Here is a 17,035-nt window from a genome sequence, read left to right as displayed (position 1 = left end):
TACACACACATTTCTATCTTAATACTTTATATGATGTTTAACATAATTTCCAATTTGTAAAAGAAAATACATTTTATAGTATATAGAAGTAAATATGTATCAGATACTGAACATATTATAATTTCAAAAAGTATTCAATCAGATTTTACAAAAAAATACAAAGATAAATCAAATAAAATACAGTTAATTAGATCTTACAGATATAAAAATAGTGTTTAAAGCTATACTAAAAACTAGATCAAATAGATTAAGAAAGCAAAAATAAAGACAAATGAAATCAATAAGATTGATTAAAAGAAAATAAAGAAACTGATCAAATACATTAACAATGAAATTTACAAGGAAATACGATAAAATAACAGAATAAAATGAGGTAAATAATATCTAAAAAACATCCTAGTTAAAAACCAGCTACAGAGTTCACTTTAAGTTTACAATTAAAGATTTCTACATTTCCAGATTCATTTTATTTTGACGTTATATTAATTATTCTCCCATGAAGGATCAATAAAGTCTCATATCCGTAGATATCTGGCAGTTAGAGTGAAGAATATTGGTAAATATATAATATATCTAATATATTGTAATCATCCATCGGCTGTTGTGTTTGATGTTAAGATCAATTTGTCCTTTGCTATAAAAAATAACATTAACCATAATATATAAAATACTTTTTCTTTTCTTGAAGGCAGATTGAAGAATTGAACTTTGTGCTGTATTGATGAGTAGTTTAGTGATCAGAGTCCATGTAGTTTCCAGGATCAGACTGAATGCAGTGCAGTGCTGTAAGCTGCTGTTGACTGTGTGAATGTGTGTCTGTGCTGCTTGTTGCTGCTGTCAAACTTCAGATGAGCAGATAGTGAAGCCCGTGGTGAGCGTGTACCCAGCAGCATCCAGAGCCCACCTGGAGGGGAAGACCTCCCTGCTGTGTGTGGCCTCAGACATGTTTCCTCCTCTGGTCCGGTTCTCCTGGAAAAGACAAAAGGACAATGGTAATGAGGAAGACGTGACCTCTGCTGAGGGAGAGCAGCTGGAGCTCAGAGAGTCGGGACGCACCACCGCCATCAGAGTTGTTGATCAGGACCCTCTCCACACATATAAATACCGCTGCTCCGTCCATCATGAGGGGGGAACAGTGAAGGCCCAAATAAAACAAGGTAATGAAGGTTTGGTGACTGTGTTCAGCAGTGATTCAGCTTCATGTGGAGACGCTGTCAAAGAGAGCAGAGGGGCAGAGGACTGACATTTCTTTTTGACTCCTTTTCTGTTTCAGAGGTTCCAGGTTCTGTCCTTCATTGGCAGGTGAGGCTGCTCTGTCTGATGTACACAGTGCTGATAGTGAAGAGTCTGGTGTACTGCTGTGGACTCTCTCTGCTGATGATCCTCAGAAACAAGGGACCGTCCACCAACTGCACACATGCTGACTGACTGTTTTCTGCTCTCCTTTTCTCTCCGTCAAATATCATCAATTTATTTCATTCAATTCATTTCATTTTGTGGTTCATTGGGAAACCTATCTTTTAAAAAACAGGTTCAATAAAGTGCTCCAGAAAATATAAATACATACACATACACATACACATATATATTTGAGGTTGTTAGTGTAAATTCTTTGCTACTGTAGTGTTAGTTTAGTTTAGTTTAGCTCTAGTTTATTTCCACTTTTAATGTTACTCGTATAATCATAGAAATTGTCTTTGTATTGATGATGTTAATGTATGCAGGCTATGATCCTTTCCCACATGTCCTAATATGTTGTATTATGTTACAAGTTGGAGTCAGGCTGGAGAAACTATCATTAAACTGTCACCTTTACAGAATCAATAAAACTGTTTGAATTAAAGACAACTTTCACAGTGAGTACTGAGAGCTGAAATCAAACTGAAGTTCCTGGAATGATTCTTTAACCAGAGTCGATGGTTGTAACTGTCATTGTGTTATTAATGTGAAAAAGTGCAGCTAACGGTGAGGAGGCTGCAGAGAGGAAACCCACACAGCCCGTCTGCTGCAGGAAAGGAAGTGTTGATTCGCTGTCAACAGTTTTTTATGAGTCCTAATAACCACTGAGAACAGATTCATATCTGCTGCTGTACACATTCATGAACTCCTCAAACTCTCTGCTTAAATATTGTTTTCTAAAAATGTATAGGAATGATTTTTCATTAGTTTCTAAGTTTTGTTTTCCTTTTTTGTTTTCTGCAATCTGAACTTACACACTCTAGTAAGTGAAATTAAATGAGGAATTGGTGACAGTTTCAAGATGGTTTCACATTGCACATTAAATATTAAAAAGTGAGATTTCATAATGATTGTGGGAAGGGGCAGGAGGTATGACGGAGATTATGCTAGTGTCAGTAGAGGGAAAATACATATCTCAAGTTTCTCAACTGATAAGAAATTAAATTGGAAAAAACTTAAACAGGGATCATCAGAAAACTACTAATGAACTTTTTTGCTGAAAAAAACAATTTGTAAGATTGTCAACTCTCTCAAACTCTAACGAGGCCTCTGTCCTTCTTATCAGAAAACTGAACATTGTGTCAGTATATGACATTTTATTCATCAGATATTTGTGTTTTTCTCTACCATCATCGTTTCTTCAAATTGAATTAACAGATATTATTTCAAGACATGTTTCTCTCTTGATGATTAATTCATGATGCCTAATTTTTTGTTTTTATTGTTTATTTTACTCATTAGGGGAGGGGATTTCTGGCTCCTTGACCTCTGTTGACAAGTTTCTTCATGATCTGGATTTTAAACAATCTTATGAGTCAGCAATAAATAACATAAAATAATAATACATTAAATTTAATGACTGATTTAATGAATTAAACATCAGAGAGAAACACCACCACCCTGTGGTTAGTCAGAGGAAGTGCAAGGGTATCCAGATGACTCCAATCACCAAAAGCAGGGGCGGACTGGGACAATAATTCAGGCCGGGAATTTAGTACCATCCCAGGCCACCACCACCCGATTAACGCAAAACACCCAGAGTGAGTTAGGTTGGGCGCCTACCGATGTAAGAGTGTAAAATAATAAAGCAAAGGCTCCACATGCGCCCACACACAGCTTTTTCTGTTTCTTTCCCCTACAAAATAAATGTTTCTGTTGTGCTGCAATAACCTGTACTCAAATCACATAAACTGAAATTTCTATTTACTACTACACTTTTAATCCACCTAAACTTGAGACCAATCCTATTTTTAATGTAACAGGTACCAGACTAGTTATAAATTTGACCACTGTGTCAACCATAGTATCATAGCAACAGTGAGAGGTACACAGGTGGCGCACTGCAGATGTGTAGGTTTATTCTCTGTAACATTAAACAAGGAAACTTCAAACACACACAGAAAGAAATGTAAAATATGATACAATAGTCACAGTGAGTAAAAAAAGAAAGAAAGAAAAGGTTACAACGTTCACTCACTCACACTGCTCCCTTCTCCACCTTTGTAAAGAAAAATCCAAAAGCCACCCATCATTTCCATTTATTCAAATTCACTAATTGACCATTTTTATAAGCATTGGTTATGTTCATATAACAACAAATATGTTCTTAATCTCAATGGGATTTTACCTGGTGAAGTAAAGGTTAAATGAAATAATATAATACAAGGATTTCAGTATTCATATCATTTATTATGTTGTGTCTATGTTAGTTAACAATATTCAAAAATTTGCAATATCCTTTGTTACAACTTAAAACATTAGTTTTATTAAGTCAGTTTGTATTAGTCAAAGTGGAACTAACCTCCTCATGAAGCTGGTGGTGCTGGATAGGCTCTGGTTGTGTGTCTGTTGTCTCCACTAGTGTTTAATGTCTGACCTGCTCCCTTACTGACAAACATCAGTTATGTTACAGCACTTCGCTGATCTGTGGTCAGTGCTTTTAGCTTTTTAAGCCTCTCCCTCTCTGCTCCACCTTTCCTCTTGGGCTGTCCATCTCGCTCCATTTTCCAAGCATGTAGAACTACAGGTGAGGGAGGAGGTGTGTGTGTGTTGTTTATTTCAAAATCAAGCGCAACCCGAACCGAGCCTTTGGTATCGACCATCTGCAATTGCCGAGCGGGCCAGTTGGGCGGCCAGGCCACCAGTCCGCCACTGACCAAAAGTGAATAATGAATTTCAAAAATGAAGCATTATTTTCAATCCTTCTTAAGAACTATGTAATGCACAATAAGAAACCCTACCTCTCCCAGAAATGTACTTTTGTAGAATGCAGTAAAGCCTGAAAACTCTTTCTCCTAAAAGAGAGCAAACTCTACCGGAGCAGATTGTTTCTGGAGGGCCAGAGCTCACTGATTACTGTACAGAAACACAACTTCATCAGTGATTTGGGTGAAACTGCATCATATTTTATGAAGGAAATATCGTCTGGTTTTCCCACTGACGTCCTCCGGCTGCTCTACCTACCTTAACTCTTACTGCTAATGTAGCTGCTGTTAGCTGAGTCCTAATGTAGCTGCCACAGTGGCAAACCAGGCTGGTTCTGGCTAACCCCTCAAGACACACAAACAATTTGTATTCAAAATATTCAACTAAACAACAAAAATGCATGTTCAGTCAGAAAGATTGGGCCAAAGATGGGTCCCTTTGTAGCTGTAGAGGAGCGTGAGGTGGAGGCTATCAGTCGCTCTGCTGATAAAGCAGTGGAGGACAGTGAGAAGATCTTCACTCAGCTGATCCGTCTAATAGGTTAATGGACTGTACTTGTGTAGCGCCTTTCTAGTCTTCTGACCACTCAAAGCACTTTTTCCACTACAGCCACATTCGGCCCTTTTCACACACATTCACACAGTGATGTCAAAGCCCATCGAACAGAAACTAACTCATTCAGTATCTTGCTCAAGGACACTTTGACATGCAACGGAGGAGCCAGGCATCGAACCAACAACCTTCCAAATTCTGTGGACGACCTGCTGAAATATTAATGTTGCACAATTAGGAATAATTGCCTCCAGTACTGTGCCTCACACGGGGCACCATTTTACCTCTTTTTATTAAATTAGAGGACTGCTGCCTGCTGTGTTAAAATACATGTCACATCATTTCCTGCTCCTAAATTCTGATAAAACTGAGATGCTGCTCATTGGCCCTGCTCTACATAAACACCAGTTTGATCAAGCAACAGTAACTCTCAATGACTGTGTGATTGAACAATAAAATCTAAAATAGAAACAAAATACTAGAGATGAATTCAACAACATCAGAAGGCAGGGGTGGACTGGGACAAAAATTCAGCCCTGGCATTTTGTGTCCAGACCAGCCCACTACATTATCAGCAGACACTACATAGAAGTCCACAAATCTCGCAGCATCTCCTCTCATGCATACTACAAAGGAGAGTCATATTCCTTGATAGCAGTTAACAAATAAAGCACGTAACTATGAACTCAAGGACTAAAATTGACAGCTATAGCAATCAATCAATCAGTCTTTATTCATTATAGTGTCAAATCACAACAGAAGTTATGTCATGACTAGGGGTGGGACGAGACTAACGGGAAGAACCCTCATGCTACCCTTTCAGTTTTTAGTCTGTGACTGTGAAAATCTTTTGGTGTAAGCCCAGCATTAGTTAAAAGCAGACTGGGACAATAATAACAAAATCTCCTGACAAATAATCTAAATAGAAACATATTACAGACAGTAGCAGCATTAGAGCTGAAACTCATTTGTTTTAACGGTGACTCAGTCATTATGAAACCATAAATAGAGAATTGAAAAACAAATAATGATCTATAGCTGTGTGAAAAAGTCTAAGACATGAATTACAGGTCTGAATAGATATGCATTCTCATATACGTGTATGTGCACATGTATATATTGCCCTACTTCCTCGTCCGCAGCCAGCCAGCTCCACTCCTCACCAAATTCATGACCTGCAAGAAACAGCAAACACAACTTGTACTCAGTATCTGTGTACTGACAAGTATATGTAGCCATGTAGCCTTTTTGTGATGTAGTGACACTTAGTGAACAAATGTATCTGTCATGAAGGATGACTGAAGTCTCAAAAGAGCCCTAAGGCCTACCTGCATAACTGTTCATTGAACTTAAAAGATATGCAGATGTTTGAAATTCAAATCATCAATATGAAAATCTTCAACCAGGAAATAATCCTAATCAAACCTTTTGTTTCAATCTGAGACAAAACAAGTTGCATAATAACCTCTCTCTCTCTCTCTCCTGTTTGACAGGAGATGATGGTAGCAGAGAATATAAAGAGACATTTATGAATTACCAATTGTCATTTTATCACACATATAGTATGTTTCTTCACATAAACCTTTAAACATACACATATTGCATTCCTCTCACCACATGAAATAAGCTCAGGAACCCAAAAGTGGCCCAGTGAATGATGGAGGAGACAAAGCAGGTCCTCAAAAGGGGACAGAGGGAAAACAACTCCTTAGGCTCTCATATATAGGGTGGTCAACCTAAAAGAGACATGGAAACATTATTAAGTCATCATCACAAATCAAGTATGAATTCATATAACATTATAAGACACATGACATACTCAACCAATCAGAGACGTCTCAGTAGCCAAAAAGTGGTGAAGTGGAGGCAGAGAGAGAGCAAGTCCTTGAAAATGGACGGAGGGGGAACAACTCCTCAGGCTCTCACATGTCAAGTGTTCAACCTGAGAGGGACATGGAGACATTATTAAGTCTCTAACCCCATGAATTGAAAGATTACAATAAATTCAATGGCAAATATTGCAAATTAAACTCATTATTTCCTCTAGGTTTACTTGTATTTTGTGCTCAAATTCAAAGTATCTCATCTGTATTTACAATACAGCTTGATTCTGCATCTCTATTTCCAGTCATCAGTCCATGTCAATGCTTACTGTTGCTATGGCAACAAGCAGCTGTTGGCTAACTTAGAACAATAATAACCCATAATATCACAATTCGGCATATTTAAACCAAATCAAGCACAACTACCAACAGTCACAGCCCTTCAACTCTGGGCTAATATGTTGTCACAAGTATGCAGTTAATGAGGTCCCATCACATTCAATGGAAAAACCAGGCTAACGTTACTCACCATGTCTGCCTCCACTCGCTCGTCTCCCGGCGCAGCAGCACCTGCTGGGGTGGTGACCCCGGCACCAAATAGGTCTGTCAATGTCCAACATTTAGCAGCTTCCACCTCCAGAGACTTCAGCTTTTTAAGTCGCAGTGTTTCAGCGCCACCCGGGCGTTTCTTACGGTTATCCATCTTCAGCTCAGCAGCAGCCCGTCCCGCCACTCCGGCCCATGCCATGAGGTCCCGCCCACCCTGATTTGTGTTGTGATTGACAGCACTGATTGATTGACAATGACAAACATAGACCAATAATATGTGTCGATGCTGGCAACACACTGCTAGCCCTCTGTAGCCAATTGGCCCAACTGGAGGGAATTTAGAGAGAGAAAGAAAAGAAAAAACATAGCGGACCGGACCGGACCGGACCACATTGGGTCAACGGCCCACATTGGGGGACGATGCCCGGTATGCCAGATGGCCAGTCCACCCCTGTCAGAAGGCACTTATAGTAGAAACAGTTGTAGTAGTAGTGACAGTAGCAGTACAGTTTGAAGCAGTGTGTTGTTGCAGACACTAGAGGGCAGCAGAGTGAAGGTTTTATTCTTCACAGCAGCACAGAACAGATAGAAGTACTGTCATATAAACTGTAGTATGAGCTGATAACTACAGGTTGAAAGTGAGGGATTCACTGGAAAATAATATATGAACATAGTAAAGATGAATTCTATAACATAATTTAAAATAATTATAAAATTGGGTAATGGTTAACCTAAGGCTAAATGTTAGTCTTAATGAATATTGTATCACTGTTCTTAAAAAAGTTGTAATGCTAATCACTAGCAAATAAAGTGAAGTAAAAATAAAAGTAAGTAAAAATATTAAAGGTGCATTGCACTTATTGTGTTCATATTAAAATCATTCAGCTTTAAATTGGTTATACATTTTAATAAGTTGTAACCCAACTACACTGTGTTTGAGCTGCTTTTGTTTATTAAAATGTACATGATAAATACATTAGTAGTGATCCAATTAAATTTCATATTTAAAGTCTAAAATATTAAAATGATGTCTGGAAACAGTTAAAAACAATGTCACATATAGAAAGTGATGGTAAATAATTAATTTGTAGATGTTAAAATACCAATTCAGAATCAGAGTCAGACATCCTTTAATAATCCCAGGGGGAAATTACTTTCATTATATTACTCCATACTATAATAGACATACACACACATATATATATATACATATATATATATATATACATATATATATATGTATGTATATATATATACATACATATATATATACATACATATATATATATATGTATATATATATATAGTATAATTTAAAGTCCCACTTTCAAATATGCAAAAATGGCAAGTGTAAAGTGGTCGCAGGCATAAGTGCGTTCAGCTGTTCTCTGGAGTAAACAACGGCAGCGTGTCCCGGTGGAAGCGTTATTAAAACACAAAAACTCTCTCAAACAACCTCGTTAGAGAGGGCAGGACTTCATAGAGTTACAGTGAAAAAATAAGAATGAACAAAAAGAGAATAAAAGTTAAGAAGTTAAAAAAGCAGACTCAAAGGCTGGAGTAACAGGCAGCATGCAGCTTTACGCGCATGAGCCAATTGTTGAGGTTTATAGAAATTCATGATTAAGATTTGTTGGTGCTTAAAGTACCAGTTGCTATTACATGTGGTAATTCATTCCATTGTCAACAAAGTATGTTCTAGTCACTGGTTATTGATGCACTAAGAAAATAAGTTAATGAGGTCTCATGTTAGAAATAAGAACAGAACAGAGTAACTTAATACTCGCACTACTTGTGCAGGTTGGTTTATTGAGCTACCAGAAAGAATCTAGAGGATCCAATGATGGCGAGCCCAGAGTGACTGTGGAGGGTCGGGGACGCAGTGAGGACCGCCGCACGACCAGACACAGACAACTTTACCCATTCAGGAACAGATAAGACTGCGTACACACTATTAACTCTACCCGGGTAGTAGCAGACTCAGTGCACACACGTACAAGGATCAGGAACTGAACCCTGAACTCTGAACTCAATATCAGACTCCTTAAAGGACTATTTCTTTTATTTTACTATACAACTGAGAGAGCTCTATTTTAGTTTAGATTTTATTTTCATTCCATCTAAATTGCTGTTGATATTGTTGGGTGAGGCAATAAATACTGTCAACTGTTCGATCCCCATACTAACTCGTCCTGAGCTATTAAAGGCACCACACCTCGGACCTAGCTAGATGTTAGTTGCCCTACTACTACTTCCTTTGGGTTAGCATTAGGGGCACTACAAACAGAATCCACAATAAAGATGTGATACTGTGTGTGGAAAAGGTTTTATGTGTCCTAGAAATGAAATGATGAAATGAAATGACAGAAATGTAAGGGGACGTTTAAGGCTTCAAATCACAGTTGAGGAGTTTTGTGGATTTGTAGTTTTGTATTTTCATCCCAGCTGTTAAACAACAGATAACAGTCTGTGTTACTAAATTCACCACCAACCTGAATGTGTTTGTGCCAACAGGAATGCTTTTTTCTATTTCTGCATCATCGTCACCCAGATTTTTCATCTGCTGTCAGATTCAAATCAAGACGAAGAAACTTCTCACTGAATCAGTTCAGAGAAACAGAGAAGTCTGGGAAAAAAGAATCATCCAGAAAAAAGCTCCAAATAATGAGAATAAAACAAAGAGAAATAGTGTCAATAAGAAATGAAAAGCACACAGCAGCTTCAGCCGAGCTGTCAATCAGCAGCGGCAGCCTTATCTGTCGGCCGCAGGGGCTGATGGGAGGTCTGAGGACCTGTTAGAAACCACGTGGCCCTCGTCTGATCTCACAGCTCGTCCTTGTTTGGCCTCAGCTGCATCAGAGCGCCACTTCTCCCCAGGTTCACCAGAGGAAACACCACTGCACAAAATGCTTTTCCTCCCAGCTGCTGCTCTGTGCTGTCTGTGTTCAGGTGAGTGTTTCCAGCCAATCAGGAGCCAACAAAGTCAACCTTTAACAAACACTGTCACACTAACCTTCATCTATCTGTCTGTTTCTCTACAGCGCTGGTTGCCATGGCAGCAGAGCTGAGTCAGGATGATTTAACATTGACCAGGAGAGTTGGTCAAACCGTCTCCTTCAGCTGTGGAGGAACTGACCAGTGTGACAGTGATAATATACGCTGGTACCAGAAGAAAGACACAGAAACATTCACACGGATTCTTTATTTTAACAAGAACACTTGTAACATACAAACCAGGTACAATCATCCTCAGAAAAATGATTTCTCAGCTGTGAATAAAGAGAACGGCTGTGAGTTGCAGATCAAGACAGTTGAACTCAGTCATTCAGCCACCTACTACTGCTCCTGTTGGAAGGAAGCTCCCCACAGTGAGAAATGATCCCTGCAGCCTGAACAAAAACCAACAGATGTCAAACAGTGTGTGTGACAGGAAGAGAGCAGTAAACCACAGCCCAGGTTCACATTTTTCACCTCCATCTCAGCCAGAGTCACAAACATACTGAACTGAGGGACTGATTTTCTTTCCTGCTGTCAGGATTGATTTCATATTCTATTGATTGATATTTTGATCAGATATTTCAGCAGGTTTATTGTTGTTCCACACAGTGAGGAGAAAGGATACAAACAGAAGCACAATGATGAAATCAAATCAAGAGAAAACAATAAAAGTACAAACTAAACAGAAACAGATGAAAAGTAAAAGTCATTTTGTATAATAGAAGAACAAATTCCAAAGAAGATGTTTGAGATAAAGATTCAGATCCTCCTCTTTGTTCTGCTGCTGGATACCTACAGCGTCACATTTTGAAGCGGAGGGCCACTGACCGAGCTGCAGGATTTGACCACTTGGGAGTGAGACCGGGTTGCGCCTGCAGGAATCTCTCTACACCCCCTGGGACTCTGTGTTCAAAAAGAAATGATCAAATGAAATATTTGCTCAACAGAAAGCTAAAGCTTCATCCTGCACTATTTCCAAAAATTTAATAATTCAAATTAATCATTTGGGTAATTACGTAATTAATATTTTGATTATTAATTACAGAATGTTCCTCGGGGCACCACCCTGTTACCAGGGACTAATCAATCAAATCTGCAATTTACAGTCTGAAAATTACATGTAGGTTACTTTAACTTTAATATCTAAATATTTAAATCAAAGGGGAAACCATACATATGAAGGCGTGGATGCAAGCACTGAACCCGCCAACCAGCAAATTGTACAATAACACTCCACACAATGACCACAGAAACCGACTATTGAAAATATAATGCAGTTTATTTAACAATGAATCATCAATTTAACTGTTATCATATAATTATAATCGGTATTACCACTACTAAAGAAATCAAAGATTGGCGAACAGGAATGCCTGGATATAGTGTGTGTGTGTGTGTGTGTGTGTGTGTGTGTGTGTGTGTGTGTGTGTGTGTGTGTGTGTGTGTGTGTGTGTGTGTGTGTGTGTGTACGTGTGTGTGTGAGGGAGAGAGGGGGTCAGGAGAGGTAGGCGAGACACACCCACGCGAGGGGAGGTGTGTATCAAGGTGACGGCCTAGATGGAGGAGGAGGTAACGTTACAGTGATGACGAAGTCTCACTGATGACGCTACACTGCCTTCCCAGCATGGCGGTCAGTTTAAATGGACTGTGTGATTTATGATACGTGTCTAATTGCTGGGGTACCGTCATCTGGTCCCCAAAACACGTGTATAGGTGTGTGTGTGTGTGTGTGTGTGTGTGTGTGTGTGTGTGTGAGTTATACAGTAATGTGAGGATAAAGGTACAGTTTATAACGGTGATGATTACACAAAATAATACTAATAATAGTAATAATAATAACACAACTAAACTGTCTCTGCCCAGACGTTTGAATTAAATGCCCTTACGTTGCGTTGAATGGATGCTGATTCAGCTTGGTCCTCGAGCCTCGTGGTCTGGTCCCAGACTAACGGCGGCTGGTCCCTCGTCTGGCAGCGTACCGGATCAGCAAAGTCGACTTATGTGAAGAAAACAGCGATCAGCGATCGGTCCTTCTGCAGGTAGTTAAAGAGAGACAACGGCTGCTTGCTGTCTCTGCGGGATCCCGGATTAATTGACAATCGTTAAAAAAAGAGGGAAAAGGTGTAACAGTCTGGCTCGTCCAGCGAGTTTGAAGACGGATGGCACACTTTTAGAAAAAAATAAAAAGGGGTTTTAAAAAGATAAAGAGAGTGCTCTCTAGTGCTATAAGAGTCGTACCTTAACGGACGGTGATCTCAGCGAGAAGCAAGGAGGACAGAGTCTCTTTGGCTTTATGGTTCCAACAAGGCCCCTGAAAAAATCTCTTTGTTCGACCACATGGCCGGACCCAACATTCTCCTCACAGGATATGCAGAGGAGAACTGTAGTGGAAGTCTGTCCTACCACTCAAGAGAATCAGAAAAAGTTCACAGTTACAGTTCAACTCTCTTCTTCAACCTCAGTTGTCATCACAGTGGATCAAAATTAGATACTCAACTACTGTGTATTGGGTAGAAGTATTTTTGTTTCAGGAACATTAATTAGATGATGTTAATTCTCATTCTGAATAGCTTATTTATTAGTAAATCTCTAGTTCTCTTAAAAGCATCATCTTCCTTGATTAGGTGAAGGTAGCACTGTTGAACTTGCCTGTGGTATGTTAACAGGCAGCGTTAAGTTTCCTTTCCTAATATCCCTTTGTTGTTGTTTATTCCAGATTTGAATGTAGCACTGTAAAGGTTGCAGTTCAGAGACCATGGCATTGTTATCTGAGATCAAGAAGAGACACAATGATAAGAAGATGGCCAGAACCTTTGCATACAGGAGGCCGTCAGAGATGAAGTTCAAGATCATCTTACCAGGACTGTTCACTGTGGCAGAGGTACGAAATGCTTGGTTATAATCAATATTTTTAGTCATTTGATAGATTGTTATGTATCAAATAACAATGTGAAAGAGTTGTAATGGCTCACAGAATTCCAGTAGCATATGGAAATGTTTATCAGTATGTGTAACATGTAACATTGGCACAGAAACACTTTGAGTTGTTTAGAGCATTGTCTGCTGTTTATCATTTTGAGAGAATCTCAGTTCAAGTCTCTTAGTACTTCGGGCGGTTATGCTGGGGACACACAGTGTCTGCTCGTCTCTCTGCTTAGACACAACTTACAGTGGAATAAGTATGTCATTTAAAAAACACAATCCACAGCAGTGATATTGTTTCTAATAAATACAGTGGATTGGCAGATTCTTATATTTCATCATGCGGGCCATTTGTAATTTTTTTAAGAAGAAAAATCCCAGATTCTCTGATGTGAATGTTTTAAATTGTGGACTGTTGATCAGGACAAAACAAGACATATTAGGTTGCGTCTTGGGATTTGGGAAACAGTGATTGATTTTTCACCATTTTCTTACATTGTATGGACCAAACTACAAATCGATTTATCACACTGTATACTATGAACAACACCCACATGAGTCAAGGTATAATTATGCATCTTACCCCTAAACAAGACTTGGAAGTTGTTTAGCTTTAGACAATAAAATATGAACTCCATTCCACAGAGTCATGAACACTGAAGGGATAATGCCGTCAGCACAAGACATGCTATCAGAACCCCACTGACAGTCTTTCTTAGAGGTCAGAACACCATAACAAAATGAAATCCTAGCTGTTAAAACAGCTACATTCAAGTTCACAGCTACATTCAGATACATTGATAAGGCAAAAAAAAAAACCAAAATCCAGCAGCTCTCAAAATTTAAAAATGTAGTAAAGAAATTTCCAGTTCTGCATGGTTTCTCTGCCTCTTGTGGCAGTACATGAAAAACAGAGTTCAGGTTACTTTAAATGCTTTACTTGAGCTGGAGCTGAATTACGTGTGCCATTTAAAGTGCAGAGAACAGATAGAATTCACAATACATAACAAAATAAAGCATGCGCCAGCATCATCAAATTCAATCAAATTAAATATTGTCCAGCATCATAGAATAAACCGAGTAGTGAGAGAGTGCATTGGGAGAACTTCAGAATGTGCAGTGTAAAACTAACTGTAAAACTTGATAAGAGTGAGCTCACTCAGATCCTAAACTTCCAACACCATCTGTGGGGCTTTTAAGCATGCAAACAGACCTTGAGATCATGGACTTTGGAGGACATTTTTGTGTTTGCATCCTCCAGCCCTAGAAAGATCTTCTGAAAGACCTAAAATGTGTATTTCAGTTTATTAGGGTACCTTAGTTCCAAGGCATAGATAAGGCCCATCAGATAGGTGCAAGCATGTGCCACATCTGGGATACCAAAAAGGACTTCTGCTCCCTCGATGGCTATTCCAGCTTGCTTGGGGAGACCATCCCTGGCTTTACTGACCACAAAGATGCCGAGGACAAATGTAGTAATGGCTTCTTGGACAGCTGCAGCATCGTCGTCATCGAAAACCTGTGAAATACACCAGATAGAATAAAACGTATTATTGTACAGTATAGTAATGTGAAGGATGCATAACTCTTTGTTCCCCCTTCAAACAGAGGATCAGATTGTTGTGGTAGCTTAGCAAGGGTGTGTACAGGTACACAGAGGTCGATTAAATGCCATTTAAGGCAATTTTAAGTCAATTTAAGACCTATTGTTGGAGAAATCATCTTTCGCTCATTCAATAAAGCAATGCAGCTTTATATAAATCATATATTTGGTTCTGTTAGCTACATAATTCTATAAATGGTTATACATCGGTCATTACTTTCTTGTTCGTTCACTACAGTGTTTTTAATAATCATATAGCGAAGCAAAATCATATTCCAATAGATTCCCATCTGATCACAACCTACAAAAATATGAAATGAGATTACTCATTAATATGAGAAATATGAGATTAATATAAAATATGAGATTACAGACGTCAGAAAGCAACTACATAAAACTAACTACACTGTTGTAAATACATGCTTCATTTAACATGTCAAGGGTCTCATCAAGTTCCTTCCCACTGCTCCACCCTTCCTCCTGTACAGGCTCAACAGCTTGGGTGTGTATTGGTCCAACTTGCCCAGGAATGTGGACTGCAGTGGCTTCAGTGTGATCCTGTGGAATTCCTCCTCGATCTGAGAGAGACCAAGAGAGAAACATGGAGATGTAGAAACATAATGATACAGAGAGAAAAGAATTACAGACACAGGAAAATGAATCCAAAGACTACACTGAAACCGACATTTAAGTGATAAGGGATACTGCACCAGAAGAATACTGCTTCTTTTTTTCACAGGTAATCAGGTAAGAATAGCTTTCATTGTGGCAGCCTCATCAGGTAAATATGAAGTAAGCAAAGTTTTTCTTTACAGCTTAATTTTGGCATGTGATCGCTCCCTCTGACACAGAAGGAAGTCCTCACTGTTCAGCCTACCATTAACCAGTGTTTGCATATACAAACCTTCATCCGTAGTTGTAGAGACAGCTGGTAAAGATACGTCATAGTTAGTTACTGACCATGGCAATTAACCAAAACTAAACTATATTAAATGTCCAAAATAAAATGCATGAAAACTAGTAACTCAACTTTTCAGATTTGCTTTGACCTAAACATCTTTATTTTACGTCTTCCACATGTATCATTAATCTAATGTTCATTTTATCTCTTTGCAGATTATTTCTGTTTCTTGCATGCGTTCACATCCTTTCTGAAGAACATTATATATTTATTCAGCTGTTACTTAATCAGCAGTCCTTAGAATAAATTAGCTCTTTAAAAGGAGAAAAATGTCAGCAGTTACATAAAAACACACATTTAAAACAAAACACAAGATATATCTTCCTGCTTTAAAACAGTTACACTCTTCATGACACTGAATGTGATGCTGAATGTCTGATATGACAGCAGTGTTTCCACATTACTTTCTATGACTTCTGGCCACTGCTTGAACAAAATAACAGTTCTTCTGTTCATACATTAATAATTGCAAAGTTGATTTTTTAATTCTGCAACATTATGAAAACTGGAAACTGGCTGGCGCCGTCTAATTTCTGGCGATCCCGTTAGCTCTTCGAACCAAGCCTTAAACATAGCAGGAGTGTGGTTTTTCCTTATAGCCACATACTAATGTTCACTTCAAATGACACTACAATCAACTAGTTTCTATTTTTGACGCTTGACGCGAGCAGCACGCGTCCCTTTACACCGACCGACTTGAGCGGATTTTCTAAATAAAATACCCCGTGCAAACTGCCGGTTGTAAAAACAGACAAAAGCGAAACTTATTAACTACGTAGCATATTCACACATGTAGAAGCATGTTTAGAAGAACATACACCGGGAAAATGGCCAAATCTGAGCAAGTAAACAAAGTGTGGCGGCGGGCTAAACGATCGCTGCTGAAACGCTCCCGGTAGGTTTTGAAGTCGCGTGCAGGACGGACCAAATACAGGAGGCCTCGAGTAAAGCCACGTGCTAACGTTCATGTTCAAATTAAACTGAAAAGACTCGACAAAGTTATGGAAACTGTTGGAGCCAGGACACGAAAAAACCACAAACAACATCCTGAAAAGTGAAACGACAGTAATATCTAATCTAACCAGCTACTTGGCAAAATGTATTCTAACCTTAAAGTTCAGACTCAACCATAAACTCAGCCTCTGGAAAAAGGTTCCCAGAATGCAAGTGTCAGTTGGCGGGATTATTGTTTGTTGAGTGTTTGTACTTGAGAAGATGGAGGGGGATCATAAATGAAAACACACACAATATATTGTATTTTGAACAAATGCATATTAATTTCAAACGATACATTTTCATGTAAAGATACAAACTGAGATTTTTATTGTTAATTTCACAGATTTATTTACAAATGCTCAGAATCACTTTTTTCAGTATAGTACAGGGTTGTGCTAGCGTTCCTAATGAACTATCATTCTTGTGACAGCAGGCTTGACTAAAACAATGATGGAGGTATTAATAAAT

At 38.7% G+C, this 17,035-nt stretch overlaps 1 long non-coding RNA gene across 1 annotated transcript; it reads right to left on the bottom strand.

Moving 5' to 3' along the window:
• Positions 1–5,838: 5,838 nt before the first annotated feature.
• Positions 5,839–7,262, bottom strand: LOC127370747 (uncharacterized). The gene is made up of 4 exons (XR_007886272.1): positions 7,069–7,262; positions 6,536–6,658; positions 6,331–6,452; positions 5,839–5,891 (listed from the first exon to the last, which is right to left on the bottom strand). It is a non-coding gene; the product is annotated as an uncharacterized LOC127370747 (long non-coding RNA).
• Positions 7,263–17,035: the final 9,773 nt, after the last annotated feature.

Source organism: Dicentrarchus labrax, unplaced genomic scaffold (assembly GCF_905237075.1).
Source record: "Dicentrarchus labrax unplaced genomic scaffold, dlabrax2021, whole genome shotgun sequence".
Classification (NCBI taxonomy): domain Eukaryota; kingdom Metazoa; phylum Chordata; class Actinopteri; family Moronidae; genus Dicentrarchus; species Dicentrarchus labrax.
This window is presented reverse-complemented; position numbering and strand designations above follow the sequence as displayed.